Below are 9,922 nucleotides of genomic sequence, written 5' to 3'. Positions count from 1 at the left end.
TCAAGATGTGTTTCAGGACCTAAATCCTCTGTTTCAACAAGTTAAATGAATATGTAGTAGATGAATACATATGTTATAGTGAAATTGTGGAACACAAATGACAAAGAGAAGATTTTAAAGGTAGCCCAAAAGATAGCTGTCTCCCAGAAGAATAGACTGAAAGGCACAGTGAAAGTCAAGAAAGGAGATTAAAAATAAGTATCAAGTCAGAATTATAATTCTCGTTCATTAAATACTGAGATTGAAGTAAATATATTTATAGGTAGAGAAAGAAAAAACACTGAGTTTGTCACCAAAGTATCCTTTCTGAATTATAGTTAACAAAGATGGGAGGTAGTCCCAGAAAAGAGGGATGAGGTGCCTCTCAAGAGGGAACCCATGTGATGGGACAGTCCCGTTGGGCACGTGTGACTGGGGGATGGAGGAGGCTGGCGCATGAATGGAGATGGCAGAGGGGACCCTGACTTGCAGGAAAGACAATGAGCTCACCGTTTGATGCCTTGTGTTGGTGGAGCTGTTGACACATCCTAGAGAACATGCCCAGCAGACAGAGGAGCGGCTGTGGGATGAGGAGGTGAACTCAGAGATGCAGTGTGAGGCCTCCGGGTCCAGACAGCATGGGATCCCAAAGCGATGATACATGCATTGATGTTAAAAAGGAATTTTTTTTTTTTTTTTTTTGAGAGGGAGTGTCGCTCTGTCACTGAGGCTGAAGTGCAGTGGCACAATGTCAGCTCACTGCAAGCTCCGCCTCCCAGGTTCCAGCCGTTCTCCTGCCTCAGCCTCCCCAGTAGCTGAGACTAGAGGCGCCCGCCACAACGCCCCACTAATTTTTTGTATTTTTAGAAGAGACGGGGTTTCACCATGTTAGCTAGGATCATCTCCATCTCCTGATCTCATGATCCACCCATCTCGGTCTCCCAAAGTGTTGGGATTAAAGGCGTGAGCCACCACACCCAGCCTAGAAAGGAATTTATAGGCTGGGCGTGGTAGCTCACACCTGTAATCTCAGTACTTTGGGAGACCAAGGTGGGCGGATCGCTTGAGGTCAGGAGTTTGAGACCAGCCTGGGCAATATGGTGAAACCCCGTCGCTACTAAAAATACAAAAATTAGCCTGGTATGGTGGTGTGAGTCTGTAATACCAGCTACTCAGGAGGCTGAAGCAGGAGACTCACTTGAACCCAGGAGGCAGAATTTGCAGTGAGCGGAGATCACACTGCTGCACTCCATTCTGGGCAACAGAGCAAGGCTCTGTCTCAAAAAACAAACAAGCAAAAAGCAATGAACTCACAAATATTTAAAGAAGTCATTTAAGTGTGTTCTAATATAAATCCTTTGTTCCTGTCATTGCGTGGATTGAGAGAGGAAGTGATGTCACTGTGGTTACTTCCGTGTAAGGACAGGGACGTCCCTCTTCCTCTGCTCCTGCTTATGGTGACTCTGATCTTGCAAAGCTCCCACCCTGCCCTGACTCTGCCATGGGCACCAGGCTCCTCTGCTGGGCGGCCTGAGTCTACTGGGGGCAGGTGAGTCCTCAGACGCCAAGCAGTCTCATTGTGTGTGTGTGTGTGTGTGTGTGTGTGTGTGTGTATGTGTGTGTGTGATGGGTGAGAGAAAGATGACTATAGTTGTTTTTCTTATTCAGTTCCCAATTTCTGTCTCCACAGATCACACAGGTGCTGGAGTCTCCCAGTCCCTGAGACACAAGGTAGCAAAGAAGAGAAAGGATGTAGCTCTCAGATATGATCCAATTTCAGGTCATAATGTCCTTTATTGATAACGATAGAGCCTGGGGCAGGGCCTGGAGTTTCCAATTTACTTCCAAGACAAGGACGCAGCAGACAAACTGGGGCTTCCCCGTGATTGGTTCTCTGCAGAGAGGCCTGAGGGATCCGTCTCCACTCTGAAGATCAAGCGCACACAGCAGGGGGACTCGGCCGTGTATCTCTGTGCCAGCAGCTCAGCCATAGCGTGGCAGAGTCACTTCCTTCTTGCTCACAAACCTCATCCTTCTCTCTCCTTGCAGCTCCTGCAAACCCTTAACAGAGGCTTTGCTCCTCTGTTTGCTCCTCCTTCTCCAGGAGAAAGAAATAGATTTGGACCTCAGCTGTCCACAGATTCACCCCTGAGACACAGTAACTGTAAATGTGGGTGGTGGAAGCAATCGTGGCCCATCAGGCTCCAGGAGTCCTCAGAGCCAACTCACTGCTCTAAGGCAAGCACTGGGTGTCTTAGCCTCGGCCTTCAGGGCTGGGATACGCAGTTTTCTTCGGGGCTGGGAGGTTGCTGCCCACATACGGAAGCTTCGGGCATGGGCGGGGAACAGGCCTCTTCCCTTGCATGTGTTGGGGAATCTGGCATCTGCAAGGTCTGATGCTTCATCCACAAGAACATTCATTCTTTCTTCTGAAGCCTCTTCTATCCCTGTCACATTGGAAGTTTTCTGCATACAGGGGCACACCATTCTTCATGTTTGACTTGAACATCTTTGTGGCTTTTGTGACAATTACTTGATGAATACAGCCATGATAACAACAAGACTTCGTTTCTTCTGCCTAGTGTAAGCAATGCGTGTTCTTTATTTTGTTTTCCATTACCACTGCTCCTGTCCTGGGAGACTGAAGCTGCGTGCACTACTGCTCCAGTGTAAGCTTGGCTCCCTAGGAAATGGCGTTTCTAGAACCTGAATGCTGACATATAAGAGTTGTATATATGTATACCATGCAACCTGCCATTTAAAAATGTATGTCCGTAGTGCAATGACTAAATCTAGCTAATTAACATGTGCAGTACCTCAATCCTTATCCTTTCCAGTGGTGAGAATACTTGAAATGTACTCTGTTAGCATTTTCCCAGAATACAATCCACTGCTACTAACTCTAGTCATTTGTTGTATAATAGATCTTTGTAATATCTTCATCTTATCTGAGTGAAATTTTGTATCTGTTGACCAACATCTTCCTAACGGTCCATCTCTACTCCAGCCTTTGCTAACTACTGCTCTAGTCTTTGGATTTGAAGTAATTTCCCTGAGGTCTTTAACTCAAGACGATGGGGGAATTTTCTCTATAATGATGCTTATATTACTTTTGTTTTGTTTGTTATTTTACATCTTGCAATATAGGGTTTGCTGCAAATGTAAATAATTATATTGTAATAAAAATCCTTCGCCTGTCTTTGGGTGAAGCTACAGTTCACATATTCGAAATTTCAAGCTGTGACCAAAGCTGACATGATTATATATCATGAATTTCTGGGAGTCCTCAGAGACAGCCCTGTACACCAAGGCTAAGATAGAATATTCCAGACCCAGCCAGGACAGAAGGGCATGGTCCTGCATAGCTCCTTGGAAAATTACAGTTCCCCAAATTCACTTATCGGATATTTTGGTGCCGCAGACACCAAATTTCTTTCTCTTGCAAATGATGGTTCTTGGCAGGGATTGTTCTGAACCCATTAGAATTTTGCCATCATCAAATCACACCTTGTGTGGAAGCCCTGGGCACAGATGGAAATTCCCTGACCTTATTATGCTATTTCAAAGACTTCCTAAGACCTTGTATCCATCTTTTTCCACCTTCATCCCCATGCCCCGTGAGACCCACGCTCCCAATAGTGGACCAGCTCTGATTCTTACGCTTGAACAGAACTCAGACCACAGCTGTAAACACTGTTGCTGAAAGAAGATGTAAAAAAGGCAGGCAGGTTTTCCCACCTACACTGAGGGTGAACATACAAGGGCAGAAAGGGAATATTTTATTAATAACCAAAAAAAAAAAAAAAAAGAAATAAAAGCCCTGCTCTAATGGAATGTGAACTGTAGCTTCACCCACAGAGAGGTGGAAGATTTTGTTACAATATACTTATTTATATTCATAACAAATAATATATGTGAAAAATAAAGAAAACTAAAAGTAACATAAGCATTCTTACAAAGAAAATATTCCCATCTTCTTGAGTTAAAGACCTCAGGGAAATTAAGCCTCATCAAAAGACTAGAGCAGTAATTACCAGAGGCTGGGGTGGAGATGGGGTGCTGGGGAGATGCTGGTCAAAGGATACAAAATTTCACTCAGATAGGAGGAAGAAGTTTAAAAGATCTTTTACACAACAAAGTGACTGGAGTTAGTAACAGTGGACTACATTCTGGGAAAATGCTAACAGAGTTGAATTTTTGAGTCAAACAAAAGCAGAATGTCCATAAAATTATTTTGAATCAAAGTCTAGAAGCTTTCAAACCAGTTGTGTTCTGTGATCTCAGCAGCTGCAGAGGACTTGGCAATCCTTTCTCTGCACAAACACCCCTTTGTCCGCTCTAAGAACTAGGGACACACGCTCTTAATGCTATCATGAAAACAACCGGCTGTGCTATAGTTGCTGGTAACTCGTTTTAAGTGTGTTGAGCGTGAAGCATTGAACAAGATTGAAAGGTATGCTCCTGAGTCTGGGAATGTGCTGCAGCCAGTTAGCACGATTCAGAAGAACCAAAGAGGCAAACCCTTCCCAAATCCTCATTCAATGAAGCCATGTTGACAGCTTGAAATCCGCCATGGTGGGTGTGTTGATACCATAGAAACTGGCAAATGCTATTAGGCATGGCCCCACCCTCACAGATGTCCAATTTACCAGGACATCACTGGAATGTTTTCTGATACAATGATGTTCCTATTAGGGCATGTCTTATGGGGCCAAAAAGGCTCAGAATCCACCTTCCTTCTGTTTCTGCTCCTAGAAGCTATAGTCTAAGGGAATCTCAAGTGATCCTATTTCTATCCAATCTCCAAATTCCCTTGCTCTGTGGGTCTGTGTCTCCTATGAGCATGCCAGTCTGAAACAAGACAACTATTTGGAATGTAGCTAAAGGAAACAGTGAACCAGTCCATTATTTTCAAATTATCCTTCCTTGCATGAAATATACAGATGCTGCAATCACTGGGAACAGAGATGGGGCAAGCAGAAGCTCTAGGCTGTGAGTCATTTTAAACTATAGTGCACCACTGTTCCTCTGTGGCACTGACAGACCCTGCAGCCTGGACTAATTTACATAGGAAACTAAGCAGCCCCCGACCAGTCAGGTATGACCTTGGATTCATTTTGGGATGAGAGGTTAGAAGGATCATACTCACCTTAAATATTATCCTCTCCAAGCTACAATACTCCCACCGTCCGTCTTAGTCTCAGGATGTCATCCAGAGCTCCAGAGAATCCCTTCTCTTGAGGCAGAATCACCGAGGTTGTTCCCTCCAGATTTCCGCAGTCTCCAGCAGGTATGGGGCACAGGTAATGTAATATCATGTATAACTAATATAAGCATTCTTATAAAGAAAATACCCCCATCTTCTTGAGTTAAAGACCTCAGGGAAATTAAGCCACATCAAAAGATGAGCAGTAATTACCAGAGGTTGGTTCTTTCTCTCAGGTAGAGAGAGGCATCGTGTCAAATGATATTTGCATAAAAGGGATTAAAATTCTGAGGCTCCTCTCAAATATTTGACATAATTTTCTTTGTTTATTGTTTCATTCTACAATCTCACAATTTAAGAGAGCAATTCTTTTGTGGTTGCATTGTTTACAGCATTTGGGAAGGTTTTTGTGGTTAAATTAATTTAAACAATCATTTTAATTGTGCATTTATTCTGTTCACGGATAGAACAGTGGAAGCAGTCATTTACACATCCTATGATGAAGGTGTTGTTTAAGGTTCAGATCCACACCTAACTTTCAATCTAGCTGGAATGAAAAGATGTAGAATTAGGTGGCACATGCTGTGAGAGAGGCTCATGCCAATCACTGTGGGATTTGGAGGGAGGGAGGGATGACGTCTAATTTAGACCATGCTCCACAAAGAAGGAGTGGGAGTTTGTCCATGGGAAACTTCAGAGGAGTAAATACCAGCAGCTTCTAACTAGGGTAGAGTGAGGGCCGTGGGAGCAAATCCTTGGAACAGAAAATGGTGCATTTGAGCTCTCACAGAGGACAGTGGAAAGAAAAGTCAAATAAGCCCCAGTCCCCTGGCAGGTTCTGCTTGCTAATGATACTATTTTGCACCAGTGTGTCCTTATCTCACATCACTCTTCTACCTCTTCCAGAATAATCCCTTCCCTCTCCACTGCTCAGATCAGCAAACGTGCATTGTAGAAGTTACTCATTTCACATAGCAGGCCTTTTGCTGGTCTTAATTATATCCATCCTTACTTTCCACATGAGATACTGTTTATTGCCTTGCAAATGATCCTACTGTTTATATTCCAGTTTTCACTTGTTAATACATATTTGACCCCTTCTTGAAGGTCAAGATGACCTTGGAGATAATAAAGCTATCTCATTATCTGGTCAGTCTTTTACTAATCTTTATTTCTATGGTAACATTGATTGTCATTTTGGGGGGCATGTTTGTTTATCTTGAATTTCATTGAGTTTCCTTAAAACATCTATTTTGAATTCTTTGTCTAAAAGGTCGAATATCTCTGTCTCTCTAGGGTTGGTCACTGTTTTATTTATTTATTTATTTATTTATTTATTTATTTAGAGAAATTACTGACTTCACTGGCCACTGTACACTACCAGGATAGAGGAAACTTTTTGTGGTTTCATAGCTTGGGCCTTCTTTTTTCAGAGTAGGGAATTTCATTTTGGGGTCAAGACTGTTGAAAATGGCATAGTGAAGAAGGTAGAGTCACCGGGGTTTGCTTTATATACTTGAGGAAGCAGGAACTGAGATTTGGGAAAGGTCAAGAAAAGAGAACCTGATCAAAGACGGCTGAAAATAGAGCAGAAAGCGATGAAAAGTGGTGTTCTGTGCACCATGAACGCTCTTCTCCCCACTCCAAAAGTTTTCAACACCTAGAAAGTATGAAGAAAGGACTGATAGCAACTGGAATCACGTTGCAGCCAGTTCCAGTTGGGAGAAACACCAAACAGCCTCTTGTCAGGTGTGAGAACCTGAAGTTGGTCCTGATGTCTTCCTTCTGGACTTGTGGCCCTAATCTTAACGCCTCAGGGAAGTCAGGCACTTTCCAAAATACAGAGAAGGTCAAATTGCCTTTGGTTTTCAAGGAGAAAATGCTCTGAGCTTCTCCCCAAGATAAACTCTGCTTTCCTAGGAATGCTTTCTCACACTCGTCACCCGCATCTGATTGCCCTCTGTGATCGAACGGTTTTTGAAGATATTGGAAAACTCTGCAGCCTTTAACATCCTCTGCATTGGCACTCACTGTTTCCATGGCCCAGAAGGACCTTCATTTTCCCACGACAGGGCCAGACACTGCCCATCTGTCAAGGACGGGCTCCCACCTATCTTGCTCTTCACTTCTCTCCCTGGCATTCTCTGGCACTCTATGATATCACTCTCTTTGTTTTCATAGGCCAAACCAAGAATAAAATGGGAACTGCCTGATGTTTATAAGAATAAATTGAAGTCCACTTATACAGATCTGTGGAATATTACGAATTACTATCTTCTCTTTACAAGAGGCTTCTCCTATGTGAAATAGACTGGAGAGTCTTCAGGGATAGGCTCAGTTTTCTCCACAAATTCTGCAATATTCTAAGCAATCATAATTGATGTCTTCACAGTCATAATTGATGACTTGTTCTTCACAGTCATAATTGATGACTTGTTCTCTAAAGTACCTGAACTGTGTTTAAAGCCAGAATTTGTAAATGTTCTTCTGGGAAAAAAGAAAATCATTATGTTTTAGTAACATTTATCCAGTCTCACGATCTTGCTGAGAAATATTTCTTATCATACCCACACTTTCCATGACCACATCTTCGAGATTCGGTGAGACTGGGAACATCAACAATGGTCCTTCTCAGAAACCAACCTAAAGCACCAAGAGGAAAAGTAGCTGTGCCAGTAATTGAACTTCAGCAGACTTGTCCATTAAAATGTATTGTGTGTGCGTGCTTGTGAGCTTGTGACTGTGAGTGTGTTTGCTTTCTTTTCTTTTTTGGAGACGGAGACTTGCTCTGTTGCCAGGCTGGAGTGCAGTGGCGATGTTGGTTCACTTCAACCTCCACCTCCCAGGTTCAAGCAATTCACCTGCCTCAGCCTCCTGAGTAGCTGGGACTACAGGCGTGCGCCACCGCGCCCAGCTAATTCTTGTATTTTTAGTAGAGTTGTGGTTTCACCATGTTGATCAGGATGGTCTCGATCTCTTGACCTCGTGATCCACCCGCCTCGGCCTCCCAAAGTGCTGAGATTACAGCCATGAGCCACTGTGCCGATTCGCGAGTGTGTTTTCTTGTGGAGATGCAAATAGTTTCTGTGGGCGGCATTTACTAAGCGTCACTGGGTCACTGGTAGAGTTCATAGGCACTTTCCTAACCCCAGGGAGTGATAGGAAATGTCACAGCCAACTGAATCTGGCTAAGTCATAGCTGACAGGGTTGTTTATTTTAAAATTTTACAAATTCAGAAATAAATTTGTAAACTCGAGAAATCCTCTCTTATAAAACACATGATGTAAAATTTAGTGATATTAATTTAAACACAAAATATGAAAAGATTGGGTCTGATTGAGCAAAAGGATCCGGGGAACAGTGCAGTGTTTCTGGGCTAGGTGGGCTTGACATCCTCACACTGTTTAATGAAGGGTCTGTTTAATTCTGGCTGCTCTCTAAGTGCGACAATTATTTATTTTGCAATCAAAAAATTGGTTCCTGTGTCCCTTTGGCCCGGGGTGAATTTGAAGATCAACCCTAAATTGGCCTTTTGGGGAAAGCATAGAGGGTGTGAGGATGGGGGTTGCAGGGGTGAGAATGGGGCATCTTTGTTCCCGATTTGGACAATCTTGAGCTCATCAGGTCAGGTGTGAATCCATGAGACTGTGGAACGTTGGCCACTTGGAGGCGCTGTGGCTCCACAATGCTGCAGGGAACCCTGGAGGGGGGTGGGAGGGTGATCCAGGAGAGCGGGGCTGAAGGGTATGCTTGGCTGCCTGCTGGCTTCAAGGGAGTGGTTTGATTCAGAGTGGATCTTGAGTTAAACACAAACTCCCCACTGCCAGGGAAGAGTAGAGGTGCCTGAGGCCTCAGTTTGCACCAAAGAGTACAGTGTCTGTGTGTCTGCATGGGCAGTGGAGGGTGAAGGAGCTCGGGCCACAAGGGCTGGGCATCAGTGCCAGGGCAGGGACAGGCAGGCAGAGGAAAGTAAGGTGTGATGTGGGCATGTGGGGCCTGTTCTCCACCCACCAAATCTTTAGTTTTGGGGCTGTGCAGGACAGAGGCACGGGGCAGCTGAGCCTGAGGCCTGCCACAGGGTGCAGGGGGCAGCGGTGGCCTGCAGGGAGAGTAACTAGGAAAGGCCAGTTACCGTAAGAAGCTCCAGAATCATTCCTGCCCCCACTCAGAAAGTGACCGTGAGGCACATGCTGCCAGCCAGAAGGGTTCAGGCCCTGGAGAGCTGACAGGCCTTTCCCAGGCACTCTCTGCTGTGTCTACATGTGATCTGCTTTAATAGTCACATAAATCGTGCAGGATAAGTATTATTTTACCTGTTTATGTATCTGAGGGAAATCAGCTGTCCTGGGTCTCATATTTAGTAACTGGCTGAAGGCTGGGTGCAGTGGCTCAGCCCTGTGACCCTAACATTTTGGGAGGCCAACCTCAGGAGTTTGAAACCAGCCTGGGCAGCATAGTGAAACCCCGTCTCTACCAACAATATTAAAAACTCGGCCAGGTGTGGTGGTGCATGACTGTAATTCCACCTACTTGGGAGGCTGAGGCAGGAGAATTGCTTGAACCTAGGAGGCAGATGTTGCGGTGAGCCAAGATCATGCCATTGCACTCCAGCCTGGGCAACAAAGTGAGACTCTGTGTCAAAATAAAATAAAATAAAAACTGGCTTAAGTCTGTCTCTCCAACACCTCTGCACAACCCCTTCTTTGTAGCTCTGTCCTTTCACCTGCTTGCCCCTT

The 9,922-nt window shown here is 44.5% G+C and overlaps 1 pseudogene; it reads left to right on the top strand.

Annotated features, from left to right (window-relative positions):
* Window positions 1–1,465: 1,465 nt before the first annotated feature.
* Window positions 1,466–5,130, top strand: LOC112424853 (probable non-functional T cell receptor beta variable 7-1; annotated as a pseudogene).
* The last annotated feature ends 4,792 nt before the right edge of the window (window positions 5,131–9,922 follow it).

Source organism: Macaca nemestrina, chromosome 4, assembly GCF_043159975.1.
Source record: "Macaca nemestrina isolate mMacNem1 chromosome 4, mMacNem.hap1, whole genome shotgun sequence".
Lineage (NCBI taxonomy): Eukaryota > Metazoa > Chordata > Mammalia > Primates > Cercopithecidae > Macaca > Macaca nemestrina.
This window is presented reverse-complemented; position numbering and strand designations above follow the sequence as displayed.